Genomic DNA, 17,855 nt, shown 5'->3' with positions numbered 1-17,855 from the left:
CTGAGCCCAGTGCTGCACATGGTAAATGATTTTTTTTTTCTTTTCTCTGGAAACTCCATTTCATTTTAGGAGATTTTATTTTATTTTAATTTTCTTTCTATTTTTTTTTTGCACTTAATTACTGTACATCTGTTTTGAAGTATGATGAAATTGAGAAGTCACTGATACCCAAAGTATTTTCTGGTCCAGAGAGTTTTTAAACGGGCTGAGTTGGTATCATTCCTTAGCTTTCACAGAGGCCAACAAGAAGCTCTTCCTTTCAAAGCAGGCCCAGGTGGGACCAGCAGTTAGCGTAATGGCTATGCACTGGATTCCCATGTAGTCAATCGCTGTTTGAGTCCCGGACCCAGTGGCTTAAATTCACTCCAGGGGTGTGTGTGTGTGCGTGCCCAAGATCCCAAGAGGAGCATGGAGGAGAAGGGATTACGGTGTGGCCATCCTCCCTGGGGATGATTTCATGCTTTCCGTCTCTCTGTCTTTCTGGCAAGTGCACGCACCCTTTAGCAAAAACCTCTCCAAAAGAAAAAAAAAAAAAAAAAAAAAAGCAGGCCCAGGTCATTTCTCTGACCTGAAAGTTACAAACACCAAGTGGAGCTCTGGAATCAAGTTCATGATTAACACGGTGCTCGCAGGAGACAGCAGACCAGGGTGGAAGTGCAGGGGCTTGTCCTTCCTTGCGCTGGGCTCAGTGGTTAACTGAGTGGAATGTCCCTATGGGCCTTTCATTTAAGAAAGCGTGCGTGCGTACAGACCTGCACATGGCTGCACACACACGCACAGGGCCACAGTTCCACGGAGCCACTGTTCATAGCCCCTCGCTGGATGGCTGCATTGGAACGCTCGTTGCTTAAAGTGACCCTCTGAGGATTTCCAGATTAATCGCTCTCTCCAGCAAAGGGTGTTATACAGTCTGAAGTGGCAAGCGAGTAATAAGCTAATAAAACACAGTCCCTGGTCTGCAAGTTTAAAAGCCTTATACAAAATGAAGTAACTGTTTTTATTTCATATTATGGCATGTGTTTGGAGTGGACAGTTCAAACCTCTTTATCACCGGAGACCTGACCTAGAGTAACCTCAGTTGACTGACAGCAAGGACACGACCTCCAGTGGATGGCAGGTGCAAATTTCATTGCCATGTTTAGACCTTTATTTCTTCAAAGTTTCACCTCATCTCACGGTAGAGGATAAACATTCTTCGGTCACAAGGGGATCACGTAATCAAAGGAGGGGAGCTCGTGTATAAAATGTTACAAACATTCAACTGTTAAAGGGTTGAATATTATTTCAGGCGCACCCAGGTTTCTCTGTGATTGGTGTACAAACCCGGGACATTTATGTTGAGCGTCTCTGACCCCACGGTGAGCATCCTCAATAAAGTTGTTTGTGCAGGATCACTTCCACCTGGCGTCTCCAGTCATTCTCTTCCTCTTGTGACCACATTTATCCCTCCTTATGGAAGCAGGCCAGTCAGTATCAATTACAAACAAGTGCAAATCAAATGGTGGCCTCAAAGACTCGCCATCGCTAAACACGAGATGTGTAACATTGCAGGGAAGTAGAAAGCCAATCAGGGAGGAACAGGAGTGGACAGAACCTGGATGCAGGCTGAGGGTGGGTCTGGCCTCCCCTGGAGCATGAGGAGAGGGCAGGGCTGATTCTCACATCTCAGCAGTCTCATGCACCTTCAGAAGCTGGATGCAGAATATTTGTGTCACTGGGGCTGCCATAATGTCAGTCACCACGGAAGGCATGACTGCTTCCCCCAGGTTCACTTCTGCCATCTCTTGAGAAATTTGAAAAATGAATCCTCTGTCACCAACTTTACCCAGAGAACTTAGACTGCTGAGGTGTGTATCACTTACTCTACTATGGTTGCAAAATAAGTCTCCTCTCTGTGTCCACATGTTCCTCGTACTTACATACGAAGCCCTAAAATGCTCCCTCAGGGACCGGCAGATGGTGTGGTGGTTAAGGCACTGGATACTCCCACATGGCCAACCATGGTTCAAGTCCTAGAGCTGGTGGCTTGCTTTCTCACTTTCCCTTTCTCTCTTTCTCTCTCTCTCTCTCGGTGTCTTTCTCTGTTCAAATTAAAAATAAATTAATGAAATGAGTAATTCCTTTTTTAAAACTCTTCCTCAGATTTGCTTGGGGTCCCCCCTTTCTCTAGGGATGCCACTGAAATCCTATCCCAAGTGACCACGAGGACGACCAGGAAATGTCTACTCCTACTATGTCTTTTCCTTCAAGACTCTTAGATGGCCATTCCTGAAGCTTACTATTGAAATTGTGCAATTATCAGAGAAAAAGAATCTGCTCTTGAAATTCAATAAATTAATTGTCATGAACATACAGGCTAAACAGAGGATGTACCTCCTAAGAGGATTATTTGCCATCTCACTCTTAAGTGTTAAACTCCTTTAATAAATACTCATAATTTCCAGTTTCCTTGTAAGTACTGAAACAATTCCAAGGCAGTCTGATTTCCAGAGAGCATTGGTTAGTTAGACCAGGTCTGGAGCTGTCCTGTTGATTGGCAGTTCTACACACAAAAAAAGCCATTCACTTTGCAAAGCAATCCTGCAGGTCTCATTGCTAGAGTGCACTGTGCTGGGCTATTTTTGGAAACAAAAATAGTGGCAGAGCGACTACTTTTCTAGCAGCCATGTGGCACACACACACTGAGGCTGCCGAGGCCCGGCACTCTGACAGTGAGCTCTATGCATGACATGTTTGGCATATGCTAATGTCCCAGGAATAGAGGTCACAATGAAATCGGATCTTAATGAAACCTTCATTATTTTGCCATGATCACAGGGTTTAACAAAACTATTGATAGACCCTATTGTAACAGCAGGTATTGGTGATTTTTCAATACATTAAGATGGAGAGGGGAGACTACATGTTTTAAATGCCAGAGATATTTACATTTGAAAACAGTGTGTCCTGTAGCTGCTCCCACAGCAGAACTGCTAATGATAAATGAATTCCTGGCCATTCGAAGCCTCTTTGATTGACAGTGCAAAGGCTTAGGAGCCATTAGAATGTCAGAAAAGACAGTGTCTTCTCTCCTCTCTCCACACACAGTTTAGGGTTTTGTCAGATTTCTCATAATTAACCCTGATATTTGATGCGTAATATATCGGCCATTTACGATCACCGTGAGTTACTGGTATTTGGCAAACAAGCATTCAGGGTGTATGTAAATTTTTCAAAAATGCTGCCAGAGACTTTTCAAAATTTAGAATGGATTGGTTGGAAAAAAAAAAAAAAAGAAAAGAAAAGAAAGACAAAAAATAAAACAATGCTTAGATTAATCTTAATGTTTTTCTTTTTCTTTGCTGAGACATTTTCTGAATTAAGAAGAATGAGCCATGTAAAACACACAATATGGCATTATTATCTTTAATTATTCTTTTCATCATGCTATTCTATAAAGAAAAAATTCAAGAAACAGGGCATATTAACCAACACAAGAGAGTTTTCTGAAATCTAAAACAAAGTGCATCCTGAAAGGTGTTAGGATGAAAGAAGAAATTTCAGTTGTAAAACATAATAGGGTATCTCCAAGGGTTACAATTTCAATTTATGTTTCTGGGTCTGGTCACTTAATCTCGTGCTTGCAATAAACCACATTCACTATTATTCCTACAGAGCTTGGTTATCTCAATCAATGGTATTGGCAACCTGATGACAGGACCAGGGCAGACCTGAGGATCTCTTGGAGACCATCCAAACTCAGGGCCAGGCACCAGCAGAGCAAGTTCTTTGTGGCCCCTGGCTACAAGTTTCTCCTCAGGAGAGATTCAGTAAGTTCTCTGGATTCAGAACTCTCAAAATTCAGTAGACAGTTTGATTGATTCTTAGCTGAAGGGAAAGCGAAGGATAGCCCAAATTAACCCCTCTCTAAACAAGGGGTTGTGCTTTGCTCCCCTCTGAGCAAGAGGCAGAGGAGGTAGGGAAACCTAATATTTGAGGGTGCATTCTAAAGGGTTTTACTCCTTTGCCTTCCTAAAATGACTTCAATTGGCTGTTGTCATTTGCACAGAGAAAATGAACTGTCCTACTCATAGACAAATGAGACATTGAGCTCACAGCTCCTAAGAAAAAGAGCACTTGTTCCTCCCACAGATAGGCACCCCAGGAGACTGGGAGCAATCTTTGGAGTATCCAGAAGGGAGGGAAATTTTCCTTCCCCACAGGATAAGTAGTGACCCTATAGGGAATCCCAAGCACAATAATTAAAACAGGCCCATCCACTACATGTGAAATAAGAGCTGACAAACTCAGTGTTTCAGGCCCCTTCAAGGATGCTAGGATCTTGAAGAGAACTGAGACAAGTGAGATGAGTAATCTCAACATGAGAGTGATACCAAGAGGAGAGATGCTCATGAAACAGTTCCTTGGTCCCTTCGTGGTCGCCACTACCATTGATGGAACGCTGGGTCTGTTCATTCAGTCTTATGCTTAGAAATATACTGCATTAGTTATTCTTTCTGTAGAGCTTGGTAATTTTCATTGACATATACAATAAAATCACTAATTTGTTCATTCATTTGTCCAACATTCAGTAAATATTGACTACTTAACAGGGAGAAAAACTGCCCTCAGGTTCTGCAAGTATGCATGGAGGCTGTGGATGGAGATATTACAGATGCGAGCATATCCAACCATCCAACATTGACTCTTCATTACTGCCCTCAGATTTCATTGCTGTTCTCTCTATGGTGTCAGGTATGAGTATCTCAGGGTCTACAAATAACAACCACCATTGAGGGTGCACCTACCACACCATGTAACTTAGGGGTCATCTGTAGGTTTTAAACATATGAGGGGGGTTCTGGAGGAGCTCCAAATCTAAGAGGACTTGCCCATAATGTTTATAAATTTATCTTGTTTGGGATTCTTCCTTCTCTCTCTCCTTCTGTCTTACTCTCTTTTCCTCTTGTGTGCATATGCCTTTTATCATAAATAAAATAAAAAACTTAAAATAAATTCAGACTTAAATTTCCCTTTTCTACAAACTTTTTGAAATTTCCCTGTACTACATTAAGTACATTGCCATTAGACTCAGAAGCACTTCATTATCTCGGAGAGTCACTGAAATAGTGAACTCAGCCCTGACATCATCATGCTGTGGAAGATGGTTCAACTCTCACATAATAAAGACCTAATTTGGAGAACTGCAAATGAATTGGTTTTATAACACTGTTCTTTGTCTGTTTTATGGTCTTTTGGTTTGGAACAGAGCACCCACAGGTCAAAAATTCCACAAAATGTATATAACTGGGTAGTTGAGGACAATACAATGAATTATTTTGGTCTCATAAATAATATCATCATTTGTTGTCACCATTTAACAGTGATTTAGTTGGAAATCACTAAGGAGGTAGATTGCTTTCTTAATGAGGGTCATTGGTCAGAAGAAGCTGGGGATGCAAAACAATAAACCAAGGACTAACAAAGAACTAAATCTGGAAAGACACACACACATCCAGGGACAGCCTTGGACAGGCTGTCCTTCCTGTCCCAGTAAAGGATAGCATGCCTAGTAAATTGGCCACCGTGGTTGAGATGTTCTCAGAGAGACCCAGAAATCTTCTCTCCTACTATGTCTCAGATGCAGGCTGCAGTAATCTTTTCACCCTAGGCAGACTGGACAACAGTACCATCAAGATGCAAATGCCTCCTTTTAATCTTTACTTTCTTATCAGTCCTGTCAGCTTGCCTTTTTTTGGGCAGATACAAGCAACCCATAGTTCTATCCAGTCCCTAAAGGACAAGGGCATCTATGCCCAGCATACTTCAACTCATGTTTTAAATTTACTATTATTATTTAATCACTGTAAATTATTACAGCATACTAAATAAATTTTCTAGTTATAAATACACTTTATATGGTTCAGTCCAACATTACCATACATAATATAGTCAACAAATTTCTTTCCATTTTGGGTTTCTTAAATATTTTGCTTCTTTATTCTTCCCCTTTATTCCTTCCTTCTCATTCTCCCCTATTTCCCACCCTTCTCCCCAACTGTCTCCAGTATCATCATTGCTCTCCATGCTTTTATACCTTCTAATCTTTCAGTTTCTGCCATAGAGTGCTAACATTTGGTATATATTGAGTGGGGACATACAATGCTTCTCTTTCATAGTCTGGCTTGCTTTGCATAGCTGTAAATCTTCTGTATTTGTCTACTTTCTATTAAATGCCAGGGTCTTGTTGATTTTTTTTTATGGCTGAATAGTATTCCATAGTGTATATGTTCCACACTTTTTCAATCCATTCATCTCTTTATGGACATTTGGGTTGGTTCCACATTTTAGCAATTGTGAATAATGTTACAATAAGCATGAATATACAAGTGCTTTTCTGACTGAGTGTTATCCTGTCCTTTGGATAGATACCCTGGAGTGGAATTGTTGGATGTAAATTATCTCCTCTTTGCTGTGCCCATGTAGGCAAGCAATGATACTGAGAATAAGATAGGTTGTTGCCATTCGTCTTCTGAGGAGCTGAAGACTCACACCAGTACTGACCTCATGGCATGACATGGGAGATCGTAATCAATACTGACCTACAGAGGGTCTAGATGAAACTAATCAATACCAACATAGCATGACACAGAAGACAGCCATTAATACTGACCCTCAGGATGACCCTGATGACACTAGTAGGGCAAAGAGCAGAGGCAATGAACCCAGATTCATGAGGTTTTATCTACTGAGACAAAGACACTGGGGGTGGGGGAGGAGCTATCTAGCAGAGGGCTTCAAGCAGTGTATCTCAGACTAGCAGAAGAACATGAAAAATTTATAAGTCATGGGAAAGGAGATGTGGAAACCTTGGCATGAGTCCCTCTCACAGCTGAAGTTCATGGGACCTGAAACTACTTGAAGAGCCTACTGCAGAAGTCAGTTTCTTAGTTTGTCTTCCCTCTTTCTCTCTGTCTTTTCTCTATTTATTCCTTTCCTACTTATTATAATTTGTTGGGCTCCCATGAAGCACAAGGCAAGATTCAAGACAGTATCCAGGACTCCAGGATGGACCTAAAGGCCATGGGAAGAAACATCTGCAGGAAGCTTAATAAGCAAAGGCTCTGGGTGTGAGTTGTTCTCCTGGTTGATGGCAGATGACTCTCAAGAGGGTGAAGGATGTGTTCAATTCCAGAAGTCTTTTAATATAGGCTAGGATTTTGAGCTCAGCTATGGAGAGAGGTGATCTTAAAATAGATGAGGCCAAACAGTGCTCCTATCTGAAGGTTTTCAAAAGACATTACTTCTGTCACCATGCACAGAACAAAAGAGAAGACAAAGAACAGGTCCCAGAATGGTCCTGAGGATAAGGATTGAGTATCCTGGTATCAAAACCCCATAGCTCTCTTGGGGGACCAGCAGTTAGCGTAATGGCTATGTCGCTGGACTCCCACGTAGTCGACCGCGGTTCGAGTCCCGGACCCGGTGGCTTGAACTCACGCCGGGCGCGTGTGCGTGCGTGCCCAAGATCCCGAGAGGAGAGTGGAGGAGAAGGGATTGCGGCGTGGCCATCCCCCCTGGGGGGTGATTTCCTGCTTTCTATCTCTCTGTCTCTCTCTGTCTGTCTGGCGAGCACACGCGCCCTATAGCAAAAACCTCTCCAAAAAAAAAAACCCAAACCCCTCAAAAAAAAAAAAAAAAAAAAAAGTCATAGCTCTCTACCTTGGCCACTAACAGAGAGGGCTAATGACCTGCTATTCCCAGAGCATAGACCATGAGCAAAGAGCCAGCCCCATTGTGAGTGCTGGCCAGATGGCTGGGAGGGTGTTGATCCTCCAATGTTAGACAAAGTAGAGACACCAAATACAGGATATTTTTTAATAGATGTTTATAAAAACTAACACAGGTAGCCATTTCAAGTTTTAAGAATAAGTGGAATATCCATATAAAACTATTCGGCTCACAAGAGGAAATGAATGGTAGAATCACTGAGAAGTTCTCCAAGTTGGAGATGGAGTTCTCGCGTTGATAACTGAAGCCTGGGAAAGGACATCGTTTGTAAAACCAGTGGATAGAGGGAGAAAGGAATTAAAAACACACCTGGGATGGGTGAACTGAACTCGGCCAACACCTCGAAACTGGGCTGTCTTACAGGAGGAGAACTGAGGGCAAGGGAACAGCCCAGAAAGTGGAAGGAGTCAGACATCACATATCGAGCACCTCTCATGGCCTCCTTAAAGCAATTTCTAGTTCACAGGTGCTATGAGCAAGCCCATGGCCTGGTGGTTAAGGTGGCTGGAGTTCATAAGGCTGACCACATGTCTGAGTACCAGAGAAACATGCTGGACATGTGTACATGTGTACATGTGTGTCCAAAGATCTGAAAGGAGAGATAAATGGAGGAGAGGGAATGACCATGACCGATGGGAGGTGCTTTCTCGTTTTCCTGCCTTCTCTTTCTCTCTCTCTATTTCTTGCTGATGAGTGCACACGTGCTCTCTGACTAGTTAAATAAATATTGGGTTATTGGGAAAGTCATGATACATTTTTGCATAGAAAAACAGAAAACTACATCGTGACTTTTCCAATGACCCGATTAATAGATGCTGTTAGAGTCCTGAAATTAAAAAGCAATGCCGCAAGGTGTTAATTTAACTAAGACATGACTCACACTGTCGGTATTTAGATGTTGTCCAGATGCTAAGAAGGCTCTCCTCCAGTGGCGTCTTGTTCCCCAGCCTGCAATGCACACTGAGGCGCCTCAGAAATTGCCACAGGAAGGGACCAGCAGTTAATGTAATGGCTATGTCGCTGGACTCTCACGTAGTTGACTGTGGTTCGTGTCTCGGACCCGGTGGCTTAAAACACGCTGGTCGCGTGTGCATGCGTGCCCAAGATCCTGAGAGGAGAATGGAGGAGAAGGGACTGCAGCATGGCCATCCCCCCTGGAGGGTGATTTCTTGCTTTCTGTCTCTCTGTCTCTCTCTGTCTGTCTGGTGAGCGCACGCGCCCCATACCAAAAACCTCTCCAAAAAAAAACAGAAATTGCCGCAGGAGTCAGGCCTTGCTTTCTGCTCAGCAGCACTCCCACAGCAGTTAGCAGGAGCCGTCTGTGGGGACTGTGGAAGGCTGCTGCTCACTGCAGCGTGAGGTTGGCTGCTTTCAATGTTCTGTGAGGGACAAAGTATCCTCAGGGTGACACATTGTGCCTCTGCATGCCTGGTGGGACTAACACCTGGCCCAGGGCCCTGTAGAGCAATGCCCTATCAAAAGGGCATGGCCCCACGGTTCTGCCGTCACTGCCCAGGAGCAGAGTTTATCAGAGCATGTTCAGCAAAGCATTTACATTTCTCCGTCTCCTAGCCATCTGGACTTTCATCAAATCTGCAGTGTGAGGTTAAGTAAGAAAATACGGGAGCAGCCACTTGCAGCAGGCAGGCCACGCTACCTGTCAATGCTGGCACATTATCCACCAGTCCTGCTCGTCATTTCCTTTGTGAGTTAGGTTCCAGCCTGCAATTTCCACCAATCGTGCTCATTATTTAAATGAGACAAATGGGTTGTTGTCAGGGAACCGTGATCTGAGTGACATTATTATTCTGACCTGGTGTAAATGTCGTGACCTGTCTTGGGTTTCTAGAGGCAAGAGAAAAGCAGCAGGCCAAGGAGGTGACGAGCAGCCTCTCCATAAATCAAGCGCCTCAGACATTATGATAACTTTTATTAAAGAGCAAATGGATTTCTTGACATTAGGCTTTTATATATTCACGTCAGTGAGTGTAAATGGAACTGCTTTCCCCCAAAGAGATAGAACTGATTCAGCTCCTTGAGTAGAAAAGGGAAATAATTCTCAATTTACTGAACTTGGCCAATTTCTGTTATGCTTGTGTAATGACTTGAAAAATCGCAAACAGCAAAGACGTAGAAAATGCACTTGCATTTTATCCCTGCTGGGGTCTGCATGGCCAGCTGTTGCCGACGTACTAGGTCAGGAATGCTTCCAAAATTTACGCTTTACAATATGTCATTGTACTTCAGATCATTTTTAATATATGCCATATCATAAGGAGGCTAAAATAATTAGGGGCTAAGATGTGATAGGACTTGACAGCTTCCCCTCTGCTGCCCTGATGTCCTCTCTGCCCACGTGCTTGCCAGACTTCCACTGGCCACATGTTAGGTATTATGTTTTCTGTTATTTTTCTTTTTGATTTGTGTTTTCTTTAATTGTCATATCCATTTAGATGTGTGAAATGAAACATGTCTCTAAAAATAACCCATCTTTTAAAAAGCTTATTCGAATCTGTTTGCATTTTGCAATGTTTAACCATAAACTCTTTTTTCACTTTTATTTTTACAATTTTGTCACTGTTTATCACTACAGCATGCTAAGTGAGTTTTCCCAACATGAATACACTGTGTATTAGTCCAGTCCAATTTATTACTATACCCATTATCATCAGCAGATAATTTTTCATTTTTGTGTCCTTTAAACATTTTGCTTATTTTTCTTTCTCCTTGATTCCCTCCCTTTCACCATTTCTCACCCTTCTCCCACATTGATTTCTAGTATTTACAGTTGCACTTCATGTTTTTATACCTTCCATTCTTTCAGTTTCTGCAATAGAGTACAGACACTCAGTATATATTAAGTGGGGAAATACAATGCCCCTCTTTCATATTCTGGCTTGTTTCACTTAGCAGTAAATCTTCTGTATTTGTCCACTTTCTATTAAACGTCAGGGTCTCATTTTCTTTTTATGTCTGAGTAGTATTCCATAGTGTATATGTGCCACATTTTTTCAATCCATTTATCTCTTTAGCAAATGATGCTGGGAAAATTAGGTATCTATCTGTAGAAGTGTAAAATTGGACCCCCTGTTTCTCACCATTTGCAAAATCAAATCAAAATGGATCAAAGATCTGAACTTAAGACCTCAAACTAGAAAACTACTGCTATATAACATAAGAAAAACTCTTAGAGACATCAGAGATGGCAAAAACTTCTTAAATAAAACCCCCAAAGCATAGTCAATAATTATAAAAATAGACAAGTGGGATTACATCAGGTTAAAAAGCTTCTGCACAGCAAAAGAAACAATAATTAGGGTGAAAAGACAACCCTTAGAATGGGAGAATATATTTGCAAACTCTCCCTCAAGAAAGGGATAACCAAAATATACAGGGAACTCAAGCAACTTACCTGGAAAAAAAATAAACAATTCATTTAAAAGATGGGGAAATGAGCTGAACAGGCAACTCTCCAAGGAAGACATATGAACAGCCAAAAAGTATATGAAAAAATGCTCAACATCCCTTATCATAAGGGAGATTGAAATCAAAAACCCAATGAGATACCACCTAATCCCAGTCAGAATGGCTAAGATTAAAAAAATAAAGAAAGATCAGTGCTGACGAGGCTGTGGTGGAAAGGGAATTCTCCTACACTGTCTGTGGGAATGTAGATTAGTACAGCCACTGTGGAGAACAATATGGAGATTCCTCAAAGACCTACCTACAAATAGAACTACCATACAATTCTACTCCTGGGTGTCTACCCAAAGGATAGAAATACACTCAGAAAAACACTTGCACATCTATGTTTTATTGTGGCATTATTCACAATTGCTAAGACATGGAAGCAACCCAAATAACCATAATCTCTTGAAGGTTCAGGAAATACATTAGAAGAGACTGATATAATTCCTGAGAAGTTAGAACTCATACATAAATGACTACTTAGAGTAGGAAAAGTGATTTTACAAAGTTATAAAATATATATGCAGATGAAAAATCAGCAGAAATTGCAGAAAGAGTTGTATCTCAAAAATACTTGTATTCAGGACCAGCAGTTAGCATCATAGCTATGTCACTGGACTCCCATGGAGTGGACCGCAGTTTGAGTCCCAGACCTGGTAGCTTAAAACTCATGCCGGTGCATGTGCTTGCGTGCCCAAGATCCCGAGAGGAGAATGGAGGAGAAGAGATTGCGGCGTGACCATCCCCCCTGGGGGGTGATTTCTCGCTTTCTGTCTCTCTGTCTCTCACTATCTATTTGGCGAGTGCACACTCCCTATGGCAAAATCCTCTAAAAAAAAAAAAAACTTGTATTCATAGAAGAGGTCAAACAGTTTTCTGGAACATGGATGGATGCCGTTTCACTTACATATTTCTCTAGGCCTCTGCAAAAACTATGGTTTGTATTTTGATCAGTACAAGATTAGGACCCACCATGAAAAACTGATCCCAGTTATATTCGGCAACGATTGGACTAGGGACAAAGCATCCGTATGGGGGATCTCTGGGAATGTCCGAGACTTGGCGTCTTTATCTCAGGTTGGGACCCTCTCCCTGGGGGCCAGAGTTGAAGACCCACCCTCATCAGGGACTCCTGGCCTGTGAGTGCAGGACAAACAATGCCAAGAGGGCTTTTCTTGGGTTTGGAACCTATACGATGGCCCAGAGTTGTGGCAAATTGCTATATGGTTTCAGAAAGTAGAAGCCGGTAGAGGTTGGCGTCAGAAAGCACACTGAACAGCTGAAGTTCGAGTCTCCATTTCATGGTTGGAAGCACTGAGATTCAGAGAGGTTAGAGAAATCTGTCTGGTGCACAGCAGGAGAGGGGCAGGGAAGGCCAGCATTCTGACTCACAGTCTGGAGGGGATTTTGTTTGCTTCATCTCTTTTGCTTTTGGCTTCCCTAACATCCATGTGTACTCTACAACCAATAGAGCAGTCTGGCTCTGGAGGATGGCATCTGGCCAGTTGCCACAACCCCAAACCAGTGGATGTTCAGAACACGGGAAAGTCTTCAGGGGCTGAGTTTGGGGACCAGCTCCCCCAAGAGTGAATTCAAACTGTTCTAATTTTCCTAATGTAACTGGAACTCCTCTTTACAAGCTGGCCCCTTCAGACCCAAGACAGCCAATGTTTTCTAGAGGATGAATTTTTGTTGTGAGACCCCTTTCTGTCTTGTCTTTTCTTTTTAATAAGAAGTCTTACTTTGTTGTCCTGGCCAGCCTCAAGGTCTAGATCTTCCTACCTCAGTCTCCCAATGTCAGGCAGGTGCTATTACACCAAGAATTAAAGCCGGGTTTCCCATGTGGTCTCAGTCTATGGGACACAGCGTCTTGGCAGTGCATGACACCACTGCTGGGCGAAGACTTCCCCCTTTGTATACAAGTTCATGTCCCCTCTTGTTGGTGAATCCAAGAGTACTTGTTTCCAGTACACTCATGAACAGCATCCAGTGTGTTGAGAACCTGTGATTCCATGTGCAGAGCTCTTAGTAACAAGGTATAGGCCCTGGTCTGGAGGAGGCACAGAAGAAAAAGACCAAATTCTAACTGCTCACATGCAGGACCTGCCCGGGGCTAGGACATGGATTTCTGAGCTGCATGTGTAGCCCTGCATTCAGTTACTTATATAAAGCTTCCTAGCAGGTCTTCCGAGCTCTGTCCTGCAGGCTGTCTCCTACTCTACTCTGGGAAGAACCAAGTTCAGGAGATCTGCAGAATATTCTTCCAGAACCTTCAAGATGATGGTGAGGTGGGTCTGGAGATGGAAACCACCCCAGCCTGTTTCAAACAATGCCCACCTCCCTTTCCTGGATGGATTTTTCTGGAGTTGGAGTGAAACGCTGGCCGTCTTTGCTGTTGGATTTGCACAGCTGTTTCCATGCGCAAGCAGTAGGTGAAGGGACTGGGTACGGGAAAGTGTGGCCCAGCTCTTAGCTTCCATTCTCTGTATTCTTTGACTTCTGTGGCTCAACGTGTTTGTCAGAGGGACTGTCCCCATGTGGATGACACCCCTCCTTCCTTTTCTCTTTTCTCTTATTTTCCTGCACACAGGTCTCACCCCTGAACTCTAAGCTTTCTGTGTTTGCTAGACTTCAATGACCATGGGCACTGCAGGGTCTGTGTGTGCTGTGCACATGTGTGTGTGCCTATGTGTGTTCGTGGGTGGTGGGCACACAAGGAGAGAAGGGGGTAGGAAAGAACTGGTCTTCTGAAAACAGGCAAGATTCATTCTTAGCTTAGACTACTTTATCCCAAGACATCTAAAACTAGACGCATCTTTCTATGGTGAGTATAAATTTTCCTCCAGAGAACTATATCAGTTTCTTATGAAAAAACTTCAAAAATAACACAAAAGTTAATAACTCTGACCCTATTTTTCATAACCTAATATTTGGTAAGAAAATTTGATTCTTCTTGTTCTGGGTCCCAGTGGAACATTCCTGTCTAGTCCTCTCTGTTCTTTTTCACCCTGACTGACATTGAAGAGATGCTCGCAAGGCCTGTGGACAGGGAGAGGACCACCCTCCACCCCTCATCCTCTCTGGCGGCCCCGTGTTTGTGTGGAGACTAAGTCCTGACCTCTGTGCATGTCACAGAGGAGCTGAGTGTGCAGGTTCTCAGGGTCCAGGATGTCACGGAGTTGAGTCACCCCTCAACAGTGAGGACACTTCCCTGTCAGAGCAGCCACAGACGGAAGGAAAGAAATGCACTGGGACTGTGAGGCAGAAAGGACCCACTGCTCTTGGCCGTCACGACAGCAGTCTGCAGCTCTGTCCCCAGCACTGGCCTCTCTCCTGCCATCCCAAGAGCCCCAAATCTCCGCCCCAACCTACAGGTCCTTGGGCAAGAGGGCTGGTCCTGTCTCCAAGACAGAGGTATCTGAAACAGCCTCTCTGCAAAGCGCTTTCCCCTATGCAGCTTATGTTCTTGGAGCACATGGAATTACCGCCTGACCTCATGCTTAGATTTACTTAACATACTGGATATCTCCCCAGTGGAATGCAAGCTATCCACGGTCCTATCGCCCCAGGACTGAAACAGCACCCAGCACAGAGTGGACATGGATAATGTTTGCTGGGTGAACAAGACTACTTCTGGTTACCAAAAACTGATTTCTAGATCCCCATAAAGCAGTTTACTCCTTGTCAGAACAGTCTACATTACTCTACTAAGGTTCCCCCACGGTCCTCACTCCACCTGTCTTCTCACGAATGCCTTAACATGAGAATTACAGCTCTTTTGGTACTTACGTACACTAATTCCAGCACCCGAGCCTTCTGTGTGTGCTACTGAGTGTTCTCCTTCCCTGTTTGGGTCTCTGGGCTTTTGCATGCTTTGTATCTCTTATGCTATATGTGCTCTATAATGTAAAGAGTTTAGATTCTATAAACCTCTGGTAGATTTTGCTAATGTTACTCTTACAGCTTTATTTCTGGCAAATGACCTCAGACCTATGGACTCTGAATGTGAGGTAATTCATAAAGAATAAGGAATGAAGAACACCAGAATTGTAGATGTCTTCAGTTAGAATCTATAATAAAAAATGTCCCTTACTTTTAGAAGTCATTTCCCCATATTCCTTTAAAATGTAAATCTTTTTTTTGGAGAGGTTTTTGCTATAGGGCGCATGCGCTCACCAGACAGAGAGAGACAGAGAGATAGAAAGTGAGAAATCACCCCCCAGGGGGGATGGTCACACCGCAATCCTTTCTCCTCCATTCTCCTCTCGGGATCCTGGACATGCACCCACCCACGCGCCTGGCGTGAGTTTAAGCCACCGGGTCCGGGACTCGAACCGTGTTCGATTACATGGGAGTCCAACGACACAGTCATTATGCTAACTGCTGGTCCCAAAATGTAAATCTTTGAAAAGGATTGCATTTTGTTTCTGTTTCTAACTGTAGCAGACACCTTGACAGGCTGCCTATCATCACCCTCCCCCCCTTCACTGGTGGCTCCCGTAAGAGAACTTAGCACACTTTCCTGAAGGGCCTAGAACAGGCTGGGGGGGCAAGAGTGCACAGCTCCTGCCTCCCTCTCTGAAGATGGGGTCGCTAGGGGTAAACTCCCAGCTTCCACTGGGACCTGTGCTCCCTTGTCTCCTAGAGGCACCTGTGGCCCTCTGGCTGCCTATTAACACCGCCTTCTCCAATTCCCTTCCATGCTTCCCTATGGCACGTCTCAGGGACCCTCCTACACTCCTGCCTCGGCTTCACTTCTGCGAAAGCCAACCTCAGATAAAAGTTGACCAGCCTGCAGTATTGCTTATTCTCCTCCTCTTCCCCTCCTTTGGTTATATAAATCACTCACATCCTTTAAAGGTTTGAATCAAATATTGATTCCGCCATCAGACTTTCATCATTACTCTTGCTTATCTCTTTACTTTTGGCCAGAAAGCTCATGCACTCACCAGAGAGAAAGGGAAAGTGAGAAAGCCTCTCACCCCCAATTGTGGAATGGCCAAGCTGCAATCTTTACTCCTTTAGTTCTCCTTTTGAGACTTTGGGCACTCACATACATGCATCTGACATGTTTCTCAAGTCTCTGGGTCCAGGACTCAAACTGTGCAGTCGCAGTGGCACCTAAGCAGTTCTAACCACCACACCATGGGCTGGCCCCTACTCTACAATTTGTAGAAGAGAGTCTTGACGAATGTAACTTGCGCTCATCAAAATCATTCCAGCACTTTATCTGCAACTGTTGACACTAAGCTTTTCTCTTCTTAAAATGCATCTTCATGGCCCTCTCCCCTACTCAACGGTGTACAAAATCCAAAGATCATACCCAAGTGTCCTGTCTATCACCTCTAACATCTCTACGAATGCCTTGCACTGAGTGGAAGTCTATACCTAAGGGCTGTCGACTTTGACTTCCATCTCCTTTCTGATAAGAGACGGTGAGCACTTTTTCATGTTTTGACTGTTTGTATATCATCTTGGTGAGTTGTCTGTTCCACTCACTTGGCCATCTTTTAGTTGGGTAGATAATATTTTTTTAGGTAAGTTGAATGCAAAAATGCTTTACTAATTTCAAGTTGTTTTCTTTTACTTTTTGACTGATTTTGAGATATTTATAGTATCTGAGATTCTTGCCTTTGAGAAAAATTTAATGGAGCATATAATTAACATATAACACATTGATATTTGTTATCATTAAATGTCAAATCTATAGTTATATTTTTTTCTCCAGTGAACTGCTTTGCTATATCCACAACCACATTTCATGAGGTTTTAAAATAATTATCATAGCCTTTTAAAAATGATTGTTTTCCTGTAATATTGGGAATGGGAAAAGTAGGTTATGACAAAAGCTGCAAATTGGCTGAGTTATGTCTTCAGCTCATTTGTTTATTCATGGAGCAGAGGTCTATCAGGAACAGCTCTGTGCTTCCAGGGCTCTGCTGCTGTACACAATCTCCAGAGAAGGACACTTCCAGTACGTCCCTCCACCCCAGTCCCACCCAAAGCATGTGCTTTTCTCTTTGACTTTTACAGACAAGAGCTTTGGTCAAACTGTTGGTTGTGGAAGAGTAGGAAAGGATCTAACAATGTGTACAGTTATCAACACAAACGTTCAAGTCAGCACACTCTCTATTTCTTGTTCACTAACGAGTTAGAATCAGAGCAGCAACAGTCACTTAACAATGGCTGGCTCCACGCCTGCATGCTCCCACGCCTGCATGCTCACTTTGCAAGAAAAACAAGAGAACAGCCCAGTTTTAGACTGTCCTGCATGGTGGATGAAACCATCTTGGAACAGGGCAGTGTGTCTGGTTGAAGAGGGTAAGATGCTTTTCTTCGTACATTTTGAATGTTTTATTTGGTACAATTAGAAGCTAAAGATGGCATGATAATTATCTCAAGAACTTGATTCAGGCCTAGCCACGGTGGTGCATGTGGTAGGGTGCCGATGCAAGATGTAGAGCCATGTAGGAAGGCCTAGGTTCAGATCCTGGGTTACATAGAACACTTGGGGATACCCACATATGTAACCATAGTCCTGATTGGCTGGAAAGTTAGTGGAGTGTGGGAATCAAATAGCAATGAGACCTTGTCAGGGGTGCCTTCTTTCTTTTTCT

This window comes from Tupaia chinensis, unplaced genomic scaffold (assembly GCF_000334495.1).
Source record: "Tupaia chinensis unplaced genomic scaffold, TupChi_1.0 Scaffold146386_1, whole genome shotgun sequence".
Lineage (NCBI taxonomy): Eukaryota > Metazoa > Chordata > Mammalia > Scandentia > Tupaiidae > Tupaia > Tupaia belangeri.
This window is presented reverse-complemented; position numbering follows the sequence as displayed.